General features: G+C 45.5%; 1 long non-coding RNA gene across 1 annotated transcript; it reads right to left on the bottom strand.

Annotated features, from left to right (window-relative positions):
* Positions 1 to 4783: 4783 nt before the first annotated feature.
* LOC143829270 (uncharacterized) lies at positions 4784 to 16482 on the bottom strand. The gene is made up of 4 exons (XR_013228045.1): positions 16422 to 16482; positions 15981 to 16158; positions 7307 to 7395; positions 4784 to 5214 (listed from the first exon to the last, which is right to left on the bottom strand). It is a non-coding gene; the product is annotated as an uncharacterized LOC143829270 (long non-coding RNA).
* Between the last annotated feature and the right edge of the window lie 3667 nt (positions 16483 to 20149).

The following is a 20149-nucleotide window of genomic DNA, read 5'->3' as shown; positions in this document are numbered from 1 at the left end:
GTGGCCCGCACAGGCGCGGCCCGGCCCTGATTCCCTCTCCCCGCCTCCCGCAGTAAGAAGTTTCCCTGGGAAGTGTTTTACTGCGGGGGCGGGGCGGGGCGGGGAGAGGGAGCCACGGCCCGGCGCCATGGCCTTTGCGGCCCGGCGCCGGGCCGCGGCCCGCAGGTTGGGGACCACTGTTCTAGTGGACTAAGTGGTTAAGAGCGACAGACTCTGATCTGGAGAATCGGGTTTGATTCCTCGCCACGTGCAACCAGCTTGGTGACCTTGGGCAAGTCACAGTTCTCTTGGCTGCTGCTGCTGCTGCTGCCATGGCAAAGCACCGTGGAATCTTTCTGCCCCGGCTGTATGTGTGCACACAGAAATCCATGGCGGACAATGTCTGCCGGGGAAAATCTTCCCCCATTCATACACAGGAAGCAGGCCCCGTGGAATGCCGAGAGCTCCCATAGGGCCCGTAGCTCCTCCTGAAGCTCATTCCACCAGGCAGGGGCCAGGACCGAAAAGGCCCTGGTCCTATCTATACATTCCCTACTCCACTGAAGTTCCTGTCTGCTTTAAATCCCACTCACTCCCAAAATCTCCAGGTGTTTCCCAACCTAGAGCTGGCAACCCTCCTTGTCAGAATGCACACAAGCACATTCATACGACTGGTGGTGGTGATAGTGGTGGAAATTACCATCAAATTGCAGCTGATATATGGCCCCACATGGGGTTTTCAAGGTGGCTTGCCATTGCCTGCAGCAACTGTGGCATTCCTTGGCGGTCTCCCATCCAGGGACCCCCAGGGCCAACCCTGCCTAGCTTCTCCCAGTGAGATTGGGCTAGGCAGGGCCATCTGGTTCCGATTTGAAGGGAACATCAAAGGGTGAAAATTCATGCTAGGAATGGCACAGGAATTCATAATAAAGCAGCAAACATGAAAAGAAAATGCGTCAAGCATTCCCAGCACAATTAATAGTAGCATAGTTATTTGCAAACATTGCAGGGAACTTGACAGTACCTTATATTCCCTGCAAATATAACGAACACTATAAAATTCCATTTCTAAAATTAAAGAATTGTCTGTTGTAAAACTCTGGTTGGCACAGGGCTGTAAAATTTAGTCGTGGCCTTTTTACCCTTCTGATGCAGTAAATTTCCTGGAGATATTCAATTTTATTGCGCCACAATGGTATGGTTGGAATAGTGATGTTTTAACCTTTAGCAGTGCAAATGTTTATAAATTCATATGATTTAAACCTGATAAAGATGAGAAGATGGCAGGTCCCATTTGGCTGAAATGTCAGGCATATTATCCATGAATTAAAAAAAGAAAGAAACAGAGGGGGAAGCTACAAAAGGAAATCTTGATGTGCATTTTCTTTCCATTCCTTGCAGTCAGGGTGGTAAGCTGGTATTTCACATTGCCTGAGGCCGGGCTTTTGAAAACAAGATCTCTGGGATCATTCTTCACTGCCTCTCACAATGGCTTACGCAGCATTTCTGCCACTTCTGAAAAACAGCCCGAAAAGTTCAAGTACGTGTCTCTTGACTGCACCAAACAAAACGCTGACCATTTTTTTGTGGGGAAAGAATTTACTACCATAGTTCACGTGGCTTTGTATTTTACTGAAATCGAAGGGCGTACAGATTTCAAAGCCTTGTCTCCCCACTCTGGTGTATAGATGTTTATTTGTTTCCCGTTGATTATAAATTAATGCTTTCTTTGCAGTAGTAACAATTGCAGTAGAAGATTTATAGCCATGTTCACAATGGGTTTTAAACTCCTGTGGATCTCTAGTGACAGTTCAGACTTTGACGATATTCCTAGCCGACAAAGGCTGTAAACAGTAGTGTGTAAGGGGCAGATTTTATGATCGTGTATACTGTTTTCTGAATAGAGGAGATACAAGCCGAGACATTTTTGTGCTCTTCAAATTCCTTAGGCACGCCACTTAGAACAGGGCCAAAATTTGTTTTCTGCCACTCCAGTGGGCAATATTTCATAGGAGGAGGATATAAGAGGATAGATAGGAGGTTATAGGAGGATAGATTTTAGTCAAGCATCAGGAGAAATTTACTGATGGAAAGAGGAACTTGACAGCAGAAAAAATTCCTGGGGGTGGGGAGTCTTCTTCACTAGAGGCCTTCAAAGAAAGGCTTGGTAGCTTCTTGTTGTCAAGTAGCAGCCAACTTGTGGCAAGGTTTTTATATCCTGCAAAGCCTCATCCAAAGAGATATTCATCTATAATGAGGTCACTGAAGAAAGATTTGTTTTTGAAAACGAATGAATTCTCTGGATACCGTTTTGGCTTGATCTACTTTTGAATGAACTATAATAAAAAGGACATAAGACTATACAAGAGACTATCTGATATATATTTTTTTATTTGCAACACCGTTGAAGTTGATTATTTTCTTCTTTGTTGGATCTGCTACTACACCAAGATCTGCTACTACACCTCCGAGAAAACCTGGCTGTGGCTAATCAATTGCTGAGACACTGATAGAAAAAAGGAGATGGACATGGGATCATAAGCCGACATTGATGCCATTTCCAATAAAAACTGGAAGTAACATCATGATTTGGGTTGCACCCTAGAGTTTTCCAGAAGCACCATAGAGTTTTTGCGACTCTTAGAGTGCCCCCAAAGTCATGATATCATTTCTGTTTTTTTGTGTGAGAAGTGATGCCAGCATGATTGTCACCACATCCATCTCTGCTCCCAATTTGCTCCCTGGGATGACAGGCCTGGTAATCCTGAGCAGGTTATTAGCAGAATCCTAAATATCATAACTATTTCTTAGATCAGGGTCTTTCAACCAGGGTTTCATGAAACCCTGGGGTTTCTTGATGGTCCTGGAAGGGTTTCCTGAATGGGTGGGAGTTAACAAATTTTAATATATATTTTAAATATTTGTTAAACATTTATTGGGTGATGTGACCATATATGGTCATGTCAACTTGCTCCCTCTATCCCAAAATAGTCAGTGATAAGATTGCACAGGGGAGGAAGGGGAGGAGCTCCAAGTGGGCATGTCCACAACTATGCTTCCCAACCGTATTCTGCATAATCATGTCACTTCTGGGGTTTCTCGAAGTCTGAAGAATGTTTCAGGAGTTTCTCAATGGTAAAAAGGTTGAGAAAGGCTGTGTTAGATTGTGCTGCAGACGGGATGGATTGTACCGGTGTCTTCTTAACAGGGCCATTTAGTTATTCATTTCACAACGGCATCCTCGGTGATGAATCATAACTGGAGGATTTTGCCAGTTGATTGTACTGATGCTGCTGCATTTATAATAACGAACACAAAAGAGAGAATTCAAAGCAGTCATTTTCCAGCTGCTAATGGGTGATACGCTGATCCAAATGAAATCAATGGCAGTGTTTTTTTGTTGACATCAATTAAAACAAGGTTTCATTGATTTCACTGAGGGCAGGTGTTAGCCCTTGTGTCCTAATGACTTTAAGCCAGGCTAAAAAGAAATTCGAATTCTTTGGAGCCAGCATCCATTTTTTTTGCTACCAGTCTGACACTAAGGGATTCTTCATTTTAAGTACTTTGCCCCCCCCCCCCGCTCCCAGTCCTGATTTTAAATTGGAATTGAGCTGCAGTCCTGACTCTATAGAGGTGAGAATCTAATCAACAATTTCGGCTGGTCTTTAATTAAGGAAAAGACAACTGTAACATTTTTAGATAGTTGGAAACTTTTTATGGACTCTCTGTTTGATACAAACAAAAATGAAATGATGGTCTGTGGCTCTGGGGACTAAGGGGGAGAATAGGAAAGTACAGAAAAAAAAGAATGATCTTAAATGTTTTATATACTCTCATAGTTTCCTTGATGACAATGTGATTTATAGTAATTACTAGGGGCAAAGCCCATTGTATTTTAAAATACAATGGGCACTAGCATGGGCGCTGGTGGGGCCGGGGGGCTCGCTGGGCTCCTTGCGGGGTCCCCCACTGCGGCATACCCGCCGGCACCTGTCCTCACCCCCCCCCCATTTGGTGGCTTTGGTGCGGTGACAGGAGCAGGCCCGGCGTGTCTCTGACATGGCGGGCCTGATGTTTGTGCTGTGGCGAAGCCTTTCCAGCCCCCCTCCCCCCCCCAGGATCGGCGCGGCGAAAGGAGCAGGCCCGACGCGTCACCGAGGTCCTGGCTTTGGCGCGGCCAGAAGAGCAGGCCTCGTCTTCTGGGCGCGTTGAAGCCTTCCCGTCACCCCCCTCCCCACCCAAGGTCCTGGGCTCGCCGCCTGGCGGCAAACCATCTTCCCCAGGCCCACTCACCTTTCCCGGTGGCAAAACCTCTTCCCTGGCGTACTCACCTCGGAGTCCAGGATGGGCCAAGTGGCTGCGGCTCCCCATTGGCCACTTGGCCCCGGAGTGACACTCGGATGGGCAATCGGGAGCTGCTTTGCGGCTCCCAATTGGCCCCTCTGACTCACCCCGCCCCTTTCTCCTCCCACCTAACCCTTACTGTTTTTTTTTCCTGGCCCGCAGGAGCGGTTTACAGATGGATTGAATTGGAAGCTTCTCTATTCCTCTTCCTTTATTTCTCACTCTTACTTCTTACTTGGTATTTGGTAACTTTCTTTTTTCTTGTCCATATTGTATTTTCCGTCTCTTCATATGACCATTTACCTGCAGTAATGTGAAAGTTCGTAAAATCCGACTGTTGGTGTCTTTCCTTATTTGTTTACAGTGTCAATCAGTGGCTTTCATGTAAACTGGGCATAGGGCTCTTTGTGATTCAAACTCCCAAACATTTAAGTGGATTTTATTTTTTGCTTATTTAATGCAGCTTATTTGTAGCCTGCCTTTCTTACTGAGATTTATGGTGGATTACAGGGTAAGAGAGAAGAAAATGTAATCATTTGAGATATGACATCCAATGCAATAAGGCCAGGACTACAAAATCCCAGCCTTTATTAAGTTTAAGAAAGGGAATAACAGAAAGAAAAAAGAACAAAAGATTATAATTCTATGACAAGTCAATTTACCCTACTAACTTATTAATACTTATTAATACATATATATCTATCTAGCTAGATATTGTGAGAAGTACCCCCAATGTTCTTCAAATTCTTCTGCTGGTCTACTGTTAACTAGATTGGTAAACTTTGCCATTATGGTCAGTTCTACCAGATTTTCAATCCAGTGTGTTATTTTTGGCATATCTTCTTGTCTCCATCTTCTGGCGATCACCATCCTTGATGCCATAGTTGCCTGGAAGAAAAAAACACACGCTTTACAAGGGAGATTGTCCGGGGGCACACTCATCAACATGTATTCAGGACATAATGTGAATTTAGTATTTAACATTTTTTCTTATACATCATGCACTTTCACCCAAAATCGATGCATACTTTTACATTGCCACCACATATGAAAAAAGAAGCCCACTTTATCATTACATTTCCAATATTTGATATCATATTTTTTTGAAATATGATCCAATAACCCAGGTGTTACATACCACCTATAAAACATTTTGAACCAGTTCTCTTTCAATTGCTGGCTCTTTGTATATTTTGCCATATTTTTCCACATAGATTCCCACTCCTTCATTGAAGTATTTCAACCCAGATTCAACATCCATTTCACCATAGAATTTTTAACCTGTTCAGATTCAGTGTCAAATTTCAACAATAATTTTTATATCTGGCCTTGTAAAAGTGGTTTCATTGAGGACAAAAAATTTTTAAATTCAGACAAAGTTGGGCCAATACCAATCTGGTGCTGAAATTGAGATTTGTATCTAGACAAGAGTTGCTGGAGTTATTCCCTTTTTGTTATTCCCTTTCTTAAATTTAATAAAGGCTGGAGCTATCCAGCATTAAAAAAAACAGGACTACAAAATCCTGAAGGAAGGGATCTGTTCCAATCTTATTGTGTCTGTGAAAAGAGCTAATCTGGATGGAATTTCCTCTCACTGTACGGAGTAGATCAATCTGTGCTGGGTAGGTCAATCTGTCCTTTTCCTGACATTGGTGCAGTTGTTTTTAGCTCCATTCTTGCTTTCAGCTTCCATTTATCTGGGTTCATGAAGCATGGGGGACAGGCAATGAGGGAAACATTTATTCATTATGTGTCTGACAGGCACGCCATCCAACCAGACTGTTTGACCCATGTTCACACCACATAGGATTATGCTCAAATTGTGTTCCTGTGCACACTGTTTCTTCCATTACGTTGTGGAATCTCTGACACAGGGAAGGCTCTTAGAAAGCAATCCTAATAAAGTCTATTCAGGATCATATTCAGTGGGGCTTACTCTAAGGAACATGCTTTGCAGTTTGTTAACTGAGTTGCTTTTTGTCTGAGCCATTCTGGTTCCTGGATAGTAGCCTGGTTGCAGGAACAGGCATATACTTTTCTTTTTTGAAAGAAAGGCTCTGACCTCAATAGGTGATCCCATCAGATCTTGGAAACTAAGCACAGCTGACCCTGGCTACTATGAGCCAGAGTGGTGTAGTGTTTAGGAACATGGACTTCTAATCTGGCAAGCTGGGTTTGATTCCCTGCTCCTCCTCTGCATGCAGCCAGCTAGGTGACCTTGGGCTGGCCACAGCACTGATAAAGCTGTTCTGACCAAGCAGTAATATCAGAACTCTTTCAGCCTCACCTACCTCACAATATGTCTGTTGTGGGGAGAGGAAAGGCGATTGTAAGCCTCTTTTGAGATTCCTTTGAGTAGAGAAAAGTGGCATGTAAGAACAAACTCTTCTTCTACTACTACTACTATTTGGATAGGAGGCCTCCAAAGATTTGTGTGGTAGCTCCTCCAAGGAACACTAGGGGTCATGACGTGGAGGCAGGAAATGTGAAATCACCTCCAAATGTCCATTGCCTGGCTGCCAGACAATCCTCAGATCTCCAAGCTGCACTCTGCATGCCATGCAATAAATACATAAATAATGAAAAATTCTGAAAGAAAGTAAAGAGAGGATAAAGAAAGAGGACTGACTGTGCTCTTATTAACCTCTCCCCTTTGCCATTAGGGAAAGTAACAGCGGTTTTATTTGTAACCCCTTTTAGGCTGAAGGGCAGCTGTGATTTGGGAAAACATCAAAGAGCCGGTCCTCTTCTCCATTCTTCGCCCAAAATAGGAAGCCCACTTACTTTTCAGAGGCTAAGGCTTGTGTGGGCTAACAAAAACAAAAGAAGCAGGAACATGCAGGATGAAATGATCAGCTCTTTCAACATGAGAGGGTCTGTTCTAAACACAGCCGTGGAGGGGGTTGTTCGATGATTAAGCTTAAATCTGTCCAGTCCCATGTTAAGCAAGAGGAGTCTTTGTTATTAAAACAAAGCCTACCGGCAACGGGAGACACACATTGTTCCTCCTCTCTTATCTTGCTGCCCTGAGTACTTTGCTGTTTGAAGTTCTTTTTTGTCCAATGCATCCTGCAAGAGAGAATTTCAAATGCCTTTAGGATAGCTATTAGAAGCCTTAAGAAGGCAGGAAGGGAGGATCCCACTGGTGAGGGCTAGAATAGCTGAGAATTTCATCCCAGTTGTTTGCGAGACATATAAGCTACCAGTGGAGTTGTCTTTTCAATTGAAAGCAATTGTCAACCTGGATATGATGCCTCTCAACACAAGCCATAAGGATACTGAGGCACACAAACAACGCTAGCTATTTCTGTGCGCAGTCATAGTGGCTGGACTAGAAGTGCAAATATGATCTATCCAGCCAGACTTGCACTTGGCATCTCTAGTTCACACATACCAGACAAGCTGCCTTGTCAGGGACTGCCTCTTCCAGACTGACTCCCAAGCTGCATTCAGTTTGGTGGGCGAGTCATTTTCCAGCCTCACAGGACAAACAGGAGAATAAAGTTTGAGTCCCATGGCACCTTTAAGTCCAACAAAGTTTTATTCAAGGTATAAGCCTTCAGAATCATAGAGCTGGAAGGAGCCAGTAAGGCCATCTAGTCCAGCCCCCAGCTCAATACAGGATCAGCCTGAAGCATCCAGGAGAAGTATCTGTCCAGCCATCGCATGAAGACTGCCAGTGAGGGGGAACTCATGAGCTCCTCAGGTAACCGATTCCACTGCTGAACTACTCTGATTGTGAACATTTTTTTTACTGATATCTAGTTGCTATCCTCTAAGAGCCTCTTGTGGCACAGAGTGGTAAGGCAGCAGAAATGCTGTCTGAAGCTGTCTGCCCATGAGGCTGGGAGTTCGATCCCAGCAGCTGACTCAAGGTTGACTCAAGGTACCCAGCTTGCTGGGGGGTAAACGGTAATGACTGGGAAAGGCACTGGCAAACCACCCCGTATTGAGTCTGCCAATAAAACGCTAGAGGGCGTCACCCCAAGGGTCAGACATGACCCAGTGCTTGTACAGGGGATACCTTTACCTTTTTAGTTGCTACCCATCTACACATAGTTTAAACCCATCACTGTGGGTCCCATTCTCTGTTGCCAACAGGAACCACTCCCTACCCTCCTCCAAGTGACAGCCTTTCAAATACTTAAAGTGAGCAATCATGTCCCGTCTCAACCTCCTCCAGGCTGAACATTCCCAAGTCCCTTTTCTCATAGGGCTGGGTCCCCAACGCCGGATCATCCTCGTTGCACTCCTCTGCACCCTCTCAGTTTTGCCTCCATCCTTTTGGAAGTGAGGCCTCCAGAACTGCACACAATACCCCAGGAGAGGTGTGCATTCGCACGGAAGCTTATACCTTGAATAAAACTTTGCTCGTCTTATAGTTGCCATGGGATTCAGACCTCATTCTGCTGCTTCAGACCAACTCAGCGACTCACCTGAACTTATCTGCGGTGTAAACAGGAGCTCCCTTTGAACACTGCCAGTGATTTCCAGCAGCGGTGGAAGATTTGGCATTCCCACTTTCCAGGCAGGAGCACTGATTGTTTCCCACACCAAACGAAGAGCCAATGTGGAATAGTGGTTTTACTAGGAAATGGAGGATCCAGGTTCAGTTTCCAACTCACTGGAAGACCTCGGGCCAATCTTTCCCTTCCAGCCTAGCCTACTTCACAGGGATATTGTTTGGAGAGGAAAAGGAAGAGGGGCAGAATGATACTGTAAGTTGCTTTGGGTCCCCATTGGAGAGACAATAGGGTATAAATATTTAAATCATGGCTGTGAAGATTCAAGGGGGTAGTAGGTTAGTGGATGAGCGATAGGGTTGTGTGTGTCCTGCATTGTGCGGGGGTTTGGACTAGATGACCCAGGAGGTACCTCCCAGCTCTGTTATTCTATGATTCTATGATTCAATGAAATGAGGCCCATATTACACAGATGTCCATGCATTAGAGACCTTTCCTTTCTCTAGGGCTTATTCTGCACACAATAGATAATGCACTTTCAATGCACTTTAGAGGTAGATTTTCCTGATCTGCACAGGAAAATTCAGCTGCCAAAGCACACTGAAAGTGCATTATCTTATGTGTATGGAATGGCCCTAGGACAGCCTTTCTCAACCAGACGTTTGTGAAACTCTGGGGTTTCTTGTCAGGCCTGGAAGGGTTTCTTGAATGGGTGGGAGTTAATTAATTTTTACATATATTTTTAAACATTTGTTGAGTGATATGGCTATATATACCCAATGATGGGCCTGGAGGGGGTGGGAAGGGGAGTGTCCCCAGGTGGGCATGTCCACAGCTCTGCTTCCCAACCGTATTCTGCACAATCGTGCCACTTCTGGGATTTCTCAAAGCTTGAAGAATGTTTCAGGGTTTCTTAACAGTTAAAAAGTTGAGAAATGCTGCACTGGGAGAACTCCCAGTTTCATCGGTAGAGATTTAAAGGAAAAGTGCCTGTCACCCTCATTTTCCATTTAATAAGGTTGAAATGTCAACATATTATGGCAAACACCATTGCCCTTTGTGGTGCAGATCCACTCCCCAAACTAAATGTTTGGCAGCAGCATCTGGGCCCTTTTCTTACTGGAGGGTTTAATATCCTTGCCTTAATGTCTAGGCGAAAGCAGAATTTTGGACTCGGGGTATATCCTTCTCTTCCTATTATAATTCATTTTGGTTAATGTGTCTACAGCCTAATTTAGCAGGCAATTTTCAGAGCCCCTGCAGATCACTGCTTCCAGCCCTCGTCAGCTGTTCAATGTCCTTAAATTGCCAATCTACATATTGGACTCATTTACAATGACTAAAAGGGCAGGTATGTCTGGGAGCCAGAGGTTGGAAGGATGTCAGACAAGCTCTAGAAATCTACATTTTTTTTCCCCTACAAAGAGGATGGGGGAAATGCTTTGGGAGATGTTTGAGCAGGGCAAAATGGTGCATTGCAGAGAACCAGCTAAAGGTGCGCTGGAATTTCTCCTCTGAACATCATGCTCTGCCCTTCTCACTTTCTATGCAGCAGGTGTTACAGGCACTCCCCTGTAATAGACAATTTCTGGTGCTTGTAGTCAATCTTCATAATGCCCTCTGCATTTCGGCAGATGTTCGACACGATTCTATGCACTCTGTGAGCAAAACTGCAGCAGGATACATTTCTACCATGTTTTAATTAACAAAGCAAGTCACACAGCAAGCAGCTTTTCTTTGTTAGCACACCATTCTTGCAAAGGGCTTCTTCTCCCTTCTCCTCCCTTCTCCCTTTTTAAGGTACAAGCTGCTAACTGGGGTGTCTTGTTTCTATTCAGTCCTGGTTTTATAATACATGACTGTGTGAAGAGAATCTGTGGGCTGTCGGGCTTTCACATGAGCATCGTATGGCTTTTCATGCGTTCTTTAATTCAGCGCCGTGGCACTGTGAATTAGGATGCGTGATGCCAAAATTGGTCTGATAAACAGGTATAAAGCAGGATCCTCATGGAAAGGTTTTTTTTTTTTAATGCTCACAAAATGCTTTATTACAGCAAAATTAGAATTATTTGATCTGCCATTATGCAGTTCACCAACTATTATCTAAACAAAGCCAAAGGGATGAGGGGGAAATTGGAAGTAATGTGCTCATTATACATGAAAGGAAAGAAATCCAACTATGGTAGATAAATTTTAAAAATAGAGTGATGTAATGAAAAGGAAAGGTTTTTAAAAAAAAACTATGCTGGGTTTATATCTCCATCATAAGGTGCTTTACGACTATTCAAGGGCAGGTTTCCAATGGATGGGCTAGGGGGATCAAATTCTTAGGATCTTAGTCCCCTTGGGAATCAATGGGTGAAAAAGGAAAGAATAAAGGTTAAAAGGTGGGGCTCTTCCCAATGTGAATTCTCTACACCAGGCTTTCTCAACCAGAGTTTCCTGAATGGGTGGAATTAATTTTTAATATATATTTTAAATTTCATAAACATTTATCATGATATGACCATATATGGTCATGTTGACCCACCCACCCCTCCCAAAATGAGGGACCCGGAGGGGGAGGGAAGGGGAGGGGCCCTGGGTGGACAAGTACCAACTATGCTTCCCAACCATATTCTGCATTAGGGTTGTGCGCTCCAGTGTGGTTCGGCCATTTTGGTGATTGCCGAAGTGGCCGAACCATGCCAGAGCGCGCAACCCTATTCTGCATGATCACGCTACTTCTGGGATTTCTCAAAACCTGAAGAATGTTTCAGGGGGTTCACAATGGTAAAAAAGATGTGAAAGGCTGCCCTATGCAGTTGACAAGAACAGAATTAGCAGCTACCTGGGCTGAAGAGTCCTGAATCCTGCTTTTTAAAAAGTCTGCAAAGGGGGTTGCGTGTGAGTGTGGAAAAAATCATGTTGGAATAAAGCAGAGAAAATGAATAATAATAATAATAATAATAATAATTATTATTAGATTTATTTCCCGCCTCTCCCGATAGGCTCGAGGCGGGTCACAACAACTAATCCCATTAAAATTCCCATTAAAACATCACTCTACTAACATGGCGGCTAAAAATCCCATCCCTCCCCCAATTATTAAGAGGTGAAGAGGAAAGGATAGGGGAGTAGCGTACACTCCAACTCCTAGGGGGGGAGCGATGTCCCTGATTTGCTGACCCCAGCCTCAACCATAGACCTGGTGGAAGAGCATCCGTTTTACAAGCCCTGCGGAAAGCTGACAAATCCCGCAGGGCCCGCAGATCACCCGGGAGCTCATTCCACCAGGTAGGGGCCAGGACTGAAAAAGCCCTGGCCCTGGTCGAGGCTAGGCGCGCTTCCTTCGGGCCGGGGACGACCAACAGGTTCTCACCCGCAGAGCGTAAGGCCCTGCAGGGGGCATAGAGCGGTAGGCGGTCCCTCAGGTATGTGGGTCCCAACCCGCGTATGGCCTTGAAGGTTAAAACCAAAACCTTGAACCGGATCCGGGCAGCAATTGGCAGCCAATGCAGCTGCCTCAGCACCGGCTGGATGTGGACCCTCCAAGATGTTCCAGTGAGGACCCTGGCAGCTGCATTTTGTACCAGCTGTAGTTTCCGGATCAGGGACAAGGGTAGGCCTGCGTAGAGCGAGTTACAGAAATCTATTCTGGAGGTGACTGTCACATGGATCACTGTGGCCAAGTGGTCAGGGGACAGGTAGGGCGCTAGTAGCCGGGCCTGGCGAAGGTAGAAAAATGCCTGGCCCGCTACTCTCTTGACCTGAGCCTCCATAGTCAGGGAGGCATCAATGGTCACACCCAAATTCCTAGCTTGGGGCACGATGGTAAGTTGCACCCCCGCCCCCTTCCCCCCAGCCACAGGACCTCCATCTTGGAGGGGTTGAGTTTCAGGCGACTCTGCTCGAACCATTCTGTCACTGCTTCCAAACATCTGGCAAATGGTTCCGGGGGGGAGTTCGGGTGACCGTCCATTAGGAGATAGAGCTGGGTGTCATCAGCGTACTGATGGCAACCCAGCCCAAAGCTCCGTACCAGCTGGGCCAGAGGGCGCATAAAGATGTTAAACAATGTGGGGGAGAGGACCGCACCCTGAGGGACCCCGCAAGGGAGTCTATAGGGCCGCGAGAGCTCTTCCCCCACAGCAACCCTCTGGGACCGGTTCTGGAGGAAGGAGCGTATCCAGCACAAGGCTGTGCCCCGTATCCCCATACCGGCCAGGCGATGGACCAACAGTTCGTGGTCCACGATGTCAAAGGCCGCCGATAGGTCTAAAAGGACCAACACGGCTGACCCGCCTCTATCCAGCTGGCGACGGAGGTCATCCAGCAGAGCGACCAAAACCGTCTCCACCCCGTGGCCAGGGCGGAAGCCAGACTGATATGGATCGAGTGCTGAAGTTTCCTCCAAGAAAGCCAGGAGCTGTTCCGCTGCCGCCCTCTCCACCACTTTGCCCAGGAACGCTAAATGCGACACTGGGCGGTAGTTAACAGGGTCCAGCGGGTCCAGCGATGGTTTCTTCAGGAGAGGGTGGACCACCGCCTCCTTGAGCCGCTCAGGAAACTCTCCCGTACTCAGGGAGGAGTTGATGATGTCTCTGAGCTGGCCTCCTATCTTCTGGCCACCTCCCTTGAGGAGCCAAGAAGGACAGGGGTCGAGGGGGCAGGTGGTCGCCCTGACTGAACCTAGCAACTTGTCCACTTCAGAAGAAGAGAGCCGCCTGAAGCCATCAAACCTCACTACCAATGGCGGCCAACAGGTCTCCAGTTCATTCACTGTATTAATTGTGGAGGGAAGGTCGCGGCGGAGTGACAAGACTTTATCCGCAAAATAGCTCGCAAATGCCTCGCAGCCGATTTCCAATTCTCTAGTGTTTTTGCGCCCCTCAAGGGCGGTAAGTGATCTAACTATCCTGAATAATTGGGCCGGGCGAGAGCTTGCGGACGCGATTTCCGTGGCAAAAAACTCATGTTTAGCCACTTTCACCGCCATCTCATACGCCCTCATAAGCGTGCGATAAGATGTTCTTGTAGCCTCGTCACGAGTCTTCCGCCACACTCGCTCCAGTCGTCTCACTTCCCTCTTCTTCTCCCGGAGCACCCCCGTGTACCAGGGGGCCCGTTTGAGTCGAGGGCAGAGAGGACGTTTAGGGGCGATCTCATCTATGGCGGCCGTCAGGCGGGACTGCCAGTCCCCCACCATGGCCGCAAGTGAGTCGCCAGGAGTCATCGGGTCCCGCATTCTGGAAACCGAGCGGATCCATGAGTCTCCGCGGGCGGGCAAAATAATGGATGAACAACCATGTACTCCCCCCCCCCAATACAATTTTTCTGGCTATGGGCCTGGCCAGAAGCAGGCCTGTGAGAGCTGAATTGCAAAAATTGAATTCCTGTGGTCAGACTGAAGCTCAAGGTACAGGCTTTGATTAATGGGCTATCATTTTAGGAGTGCCATAGGAAGAAGGGTCTGGAACTAGTGAAGCCTAACTAATTAACAGGCAAACACAAAAGGTCTAGTTCAAGACTCATCCTGGGAAGTCAGTTATCATTCCCTGGCCTGACTTGGATAAAGCTTTCCAGTTCACCTGCCCCACTAAGGTAAATGGTGCTGTTAGCTGCTTGTCCGGCCAGCTTTTGGAAACCACCAGGGCTGAGACGGAAGTTGCTAGCTCTAAATGCCTTCAGCATTTGCCTTTAACCTTGTCTACATAGGCCCATTGTTGACACCTGTATTGTCATTGCAGAAGGGAAGAGAGTGGGACATAGTGCTCTCTCTGTCTGTTTTGGAACAGGTTGTTGTGGTTCTTAAAAGATACCAGGAGGTGTCTCCGTACCTTTCTGTTCAGGTTGAATATATATCACAACATAACTAGCCTGCATTAAGAAAAACGGTGTTGCTTCTTTGTATTTCATTCTCACGGGGAAAACCCAGAGACCTCTTCTAAGTTCAGCTGAGCACTTGAGTGAGTCAAAAGAGTAGTTTAAGGATTTGCGAGGTCCGTAGCACCAGAGCCAGTTTGCAGAGTATAATTGTGGCGGAAACAGAAGGCAGAGAAAACCCCAAACACAGAATGGAAAGGGGTGTCATTCCAAGTGTCCTTAAAGAGGGAACTGGGGGGAGGAGACAGGTTACAACCTTGATCCATGGGGTGGAAGGCATGTGCTGGGGCCCACAGCATGTGCCGTATGTGCAACATGGATAAACCAGCCCTGGGGTGCATCTAGAAGAAGCTATGGATTTATTTTCCCTTTGAATAGCTTTGATGATCTTTTTAGACTCACCCTGTTCTTTTACCAATAACATGACCTACAGCAATTCAGCTGATGAAGTTCCCCCATAAGGCTAAGGGTTGACAACTCTAGCCTGAGAAATTCCTGGAGAATTGGGGGGCAATTCCTATGGGACAGAGAATTTGAGGGAGAGGTTTCATGTAGAAACTCTGGAATACCATAGAGTTTTCCCCTGGAGCTGCTCTTTTTTTCCCCCAGGGGATTTATCTCTGCAATCTGGAGGTCAGTCCTTATTCCAGAAATCCAGACCTCACCTCAGCCCTGGCAGCCCCAGCTCTGTGCCAAATTTCTGTTAAAGGGGGGAATTTTGGAAGCAGCTTACAGTGCTTTGAATTCTGCAGAGGTCACTGGCTCTGAGGTCTGGGCAAGAGGCGGGGTTGCCAGTTCTGGGTTGGGAAGAGAGTTTGGGGGTAGAGCCTAGGAAGGGGGGAATTTGGGAAGGGGGGAATTTGTGTGATATCAGTGTGATAGAATGTCATAGAGCCCCCTTCCCAAAGCAGCCATTTTCTCCCGGGGAGCTGATCTCTGCAGTCTGGAGCCCTGTTGTAATTCCAGCCACCATCTAGAAACTTGCTTTCAGTGTTTATAAACCTTCATCAGAGAGGTGCACCTTCAACACCTCCTTTCTAATGGAGAGGGTTCAAATCGATAAATGACAGCACCTTTGTGGCTTGACAAGTTGGGAAATTGCTTCAAAAGAAAAGAAACTGTTTCAAACATTGAGTAGTTTTAAATATAATATTTATCATCAACCCCAGGACTGCCAACCCAGATATAGAACAAAATCACAATGGCTATGAGTATAGTAACATTAATGGGACAAAATCTTCAGTCTCCTTCCAAAAGGGTGCATAGAACAGAACCAATGCTAACAAACACTGGAAGAAGAAAGTCCAAACTTGAACTTGAACTTACAGAAGTGCACAGCTGCTGCTTCTTATCTGCCACTCCAGGAGCTGACTTGATGCTGCTGCTCAGGAGTTCACTCCCTGGCTTAGCAGTTTCTCTGAGTCAAGCTCTGGGCCTTCTCTCTCCTGCTGCAGGGCCAGACTGCTGGGGGGGGGGGGGAGTCTTACTGTCAAACACTACAAAACTGAAAAGAGGAAAAGGGGGAAATTATAAGGTAAGGTGACCAGATTTTAACATTGGTAAAGCAGGGCACCATTCGGTCTATATGGAGTAACAAAAAGTTTCATAGAATGCATAGAACACAAAATAGCATTGTAAAATATATTTTTTACTTGCAACGTAAGTACAATTTGCCAGGTGCTCCCAGATGTCCCTCCAAAAGTGGGACAATCTGGTCACCTTATTATAAGGTGCAATCTCCCCCTGGCGGTTAAGCCCACCAAGTACCTGCAAAAGAATTGGCAGTTTCCCCGCAGTCAAGCTCCAGGCCTTTTCTCTCCAGCTTGCAGGGCCAGACTGACTGAGGGGTGGGGCTTTTGCAATTAATAAGTGAGCCACTGAACTTACTGCTCATGCTCAGTAACCTTTGGCTCCCTAGGCCTAAATCCTAAACTGATGGAAATTATTAAAACAAAAATGACATGGGTTACAACAGCATAATATAATTGTATTTTCCTTCCCCAAAAGTGTGTTCTATATATCAGTCCACCCTGTTTGTGAGACGACAGAAGGGTCTCCAGAAACATTGAGAGCTCTGTGTCGCCTTGATACTAGAAGAGTGGATTGATATATAGAACACATTTTTGGGGAAGGAAAATACAATTATATTATGCTGTTGAAAGTGCACCACTGATGAAGGTGCATAAACATCGAAAGCTAGTGAAAGCATAATGTGGAGCATCATTTTGGTTTTGACATTCCTCACGATAAAAGGACTGAGGCATATATATGAAAATTTGATTTTTATTCATTCTGCTGGCCATATCTTCGGACCTTTCTTTCGTTTTGGACTTTGTGGGTACGATCGGAGTTCTTTGTTGGGCCATCTAAAAACTGGCAACCTTAGGAACGGGTTTTCTCTGAAGATCAGAAAAAACCCGCTCATGGCATCCTGTGTGAGTGTCAGGTATATGGCCTGTGACTACAGCAGCTAGACCATAAAGTTTACCTCCATTAGGTTTGCTTGTGAAATCACAGGATCTTAAAAGCGCGGGGAAATAAGTAGGAGTGTGGCTGTTTCTTCACCCTGCCAATTAAAGAGAGGCTTTTTGTGTTACTGGAACTCCTGCTTACAAACTAGCCTTTATTCTGTCACCAGGTTCCCTCCTTCTGTCCTCAGCTGTACTTAGGGAAAAGATAACAATAATTTGATAAAGCATTTCCCTCTATTTTAAGCCTCATGTGTCCTGGCTTACTGACCTCTAGATGGGCGGTGGGTCAGATAACAAGCAGAAAACCCGCTATCTAAATGAAGTGCACATCTAGAAGAGGCTGTTGAAATGGGGGGGGGGGAACTATCTTTGGCTTATTCTGAATATAATAACTTCATATTTCGTGACCTACAGTGTTTGGATACTTCATTTTAAAAATTGCTCCTAAGGCACTTAATGAGGCATCTCATATCGGAAGATGAAAAATAAGCTTTTGTTTAAAGCCCTTCCTTCAAAGAGCAGGGGGGGAAGCAGATCTACGCTTAGAGAAACAGCCCTGAAAACATTTTAAATGGTACCATCTCTATGCGGCAGAGAGCCCAGCGTCTCTGCTTAACGGGGACTTTCTAATGAATCTTGCTGAGATTAAGTGACTTGCTTCTACCGACAGAAGACAGCATTTCATAGGCACTCTGCCGCACAGAGCTTTAAAAGAAACCCTTTAAGGAAGAATAAAAATAATCCTCACTATCTTCTTTCAGACTTCTGCTTTGCATCTTTCTCTCCCCCCCCCCCCTTTCCCAAAATGGGGATCTAGTATGAAAAGGCCACTTTGGTCTGTCTGATTTTGCTCTGTCATGACGTTAGATCTGATGCCAAGTTTTCTAGCCTAAGGTAGTAGGTATCCTTATTTGCCTAAATAAACTCCTTTGAGGAAATGCCATCCATAGGTAGCCCTCCTGATTAAGGATGTTCTGTTTTTTAAAAGACAGAAAGCAGTTTTCATCCCATGTTTCAGGTCACATCATGCTAATTGAAAATTGATCCTGTGAAAGCTACCCCTTGAGAAGCCCTTGAATTGTCGCCAGGGTCAAAGTGAGCCAACAGAAAAGAAATGCTTCTTTAAATTTCATTGAGTACCACAGTGGGGGGGAGGGGGGAGGTCTGTTTGTTGTTGCTGTAGTTAGTACTATTTCCAGACCCCTTAATACATTGATGAACACTGTGGCGGAAGGAAAGGGGGAAAATCTACTATTAAAAAGCTGTATTTATGTGTCATGAAGCAATCTTATACAGCCCACACTGTCTATCCTTCCTATCCAACGTTCTTAAAGAGCCCCAGTCCTTTCAATGAACACAAATATCGTACTATGGAAATTTATTTTGTTTGCCCTAGAACAATAAACCTTGAAGGATCTGGTCAGTGAAATCACCGTGTTTACTATAAATTGGAGAGATTATAGTAAATGAAATGCTGGTTTTGAAAAAGGGAATTCAAGGGAGCCAGGAAATTATGGACCAGTTAACCTAATGCTAAACTGCTGGATGTTAGATGTATTGAGACAAATGTATTAAGCATTCAGAAGAAGAACATTTGCTGGAAAGCAGGCTCAGTTTACAAATGGAAGTCCTGCCTCTTTTAGACTGCAAAGTTTCTGGTGGCCAGAGGGGTCCTGGCAACTTAAGCTGCCAGTCATAGACTCCACAGGCAGAGCACCAAAATGTATCCCAGCAACACAGGAACGAATCAGAGAAGAGCCCTGAATCAGCCAATAGGAGATATGTACCAGGAAGGGTTGAATCTGATGGGAGAATTAATCATAAACTGGGTTTAGGGGTAGTCAAACTGCGGCCCTCCAGATGCCCATGGAATGCAATTCCCATGAGCCCCTGCCAGCAAATGCTGGCAGGGGCTCATGGGAATTGTAATCCATGGACATCTGGAGGGCCCCAGTTTGACTAGCCCTGGGGGCTGAGTGCTAGAGGCCAGAAGTTTAAGTTAGAGTGTAGGGTTAGGTGTGTGTGTGTGTGTTAAGTGCCAACAAGTTGCTTCCAAGTGACAAACCTATAAATGACCTCCAAAATATTCTTATTAACAGCCTTGCTCAGGCCTTGAAAAATGAAGGGCTGTGACTTCCGTTATGGAAACAATCCGTGATCATCTTCCTCTTTTTCCAGGGGCCTTCAACTTTCCCTAGCAAGCATCTGGTTTAAGGGCCCATCACACCTAACAGGTGTGTGGAGGTTCTGGGGTGAGGTGCTCTGGGAGAGGAAGGAGCAGCCTTGAACCTGATGAAGTAACCTGTCCAAAGTAAGGGGAATCAAATCTTCCCTCAGGGGTTGTTGACTTTACTTGAGAACCAGCTTTACTTTATGTATTTAAGCTACCCACACATCGTATTTTCCTTATTACATACTTTGTTTTCTGCTAAATAGACCTTTGTTGTTCATTTCTCTCTGTGTCTCATCTTCCCAGTCACAAATCTAAGAAGCAAGGGTTTCCGTTTACCTCACGTACAAGTTCAGCCTTAGTCTAGCAGGTTTCCAAATAAGAGACCTTTCATGCTATCAATCTGTACCATCCTCCTTTTAAAAATTTGTTTGTAGGTGGTTGGGGTTTAAAGAACCTATGGAAGAGGCCCGAATTGAGGCCTGGTATTCTTCCATTGCCCTGCCTCCATGTCATAACCTCCACAGATGGGTTAAGTTAACAGGTTTGAATTTAAGACCTGTAGAGATTTCAGATCTTAGGCTAATTTTCCATCTTGGGAACTGAAGCTAAAAGGGTGTTAGCAGAAGGTCAGCCAGGTTTGCTGTGTTTGGTTTGTGACCTGATTGCAGGAGAGTGCTATATTTTAATGATATAAATGTAGTTTAAAGCCTAACATCCCACAACTTCTGGTTAAGGATTACTATGCCTCTGTGGTATTCTTCTTTGCGAATAAGCTTTTTCCTTCTTTGCTTTAAACAGCAAATCTGAGTTTTCAATCCAGGCTTAAGCGAGTATATACCGAGGCCCAGATT

This window comes from Paroedura picta, chromosome 2, assembly GCF_049243985.1.
Source record: "Paroedura picta isolate Pp20150507F chromosome 2, Ppicta_v3.0, whole genome shotgun sequence".
Taxonomy (NCBI): Eukaryota; Metazoa; Chordata; class Lepidosauria; order Squamata; family Gekkonidae; genus Paroedura; species Paroedura picta.
The sequence above is the reverse complement of the archived record's forward strand: the minus strand, read 5'-3'. Positions and strand labels throughout refer to the sequence as shown.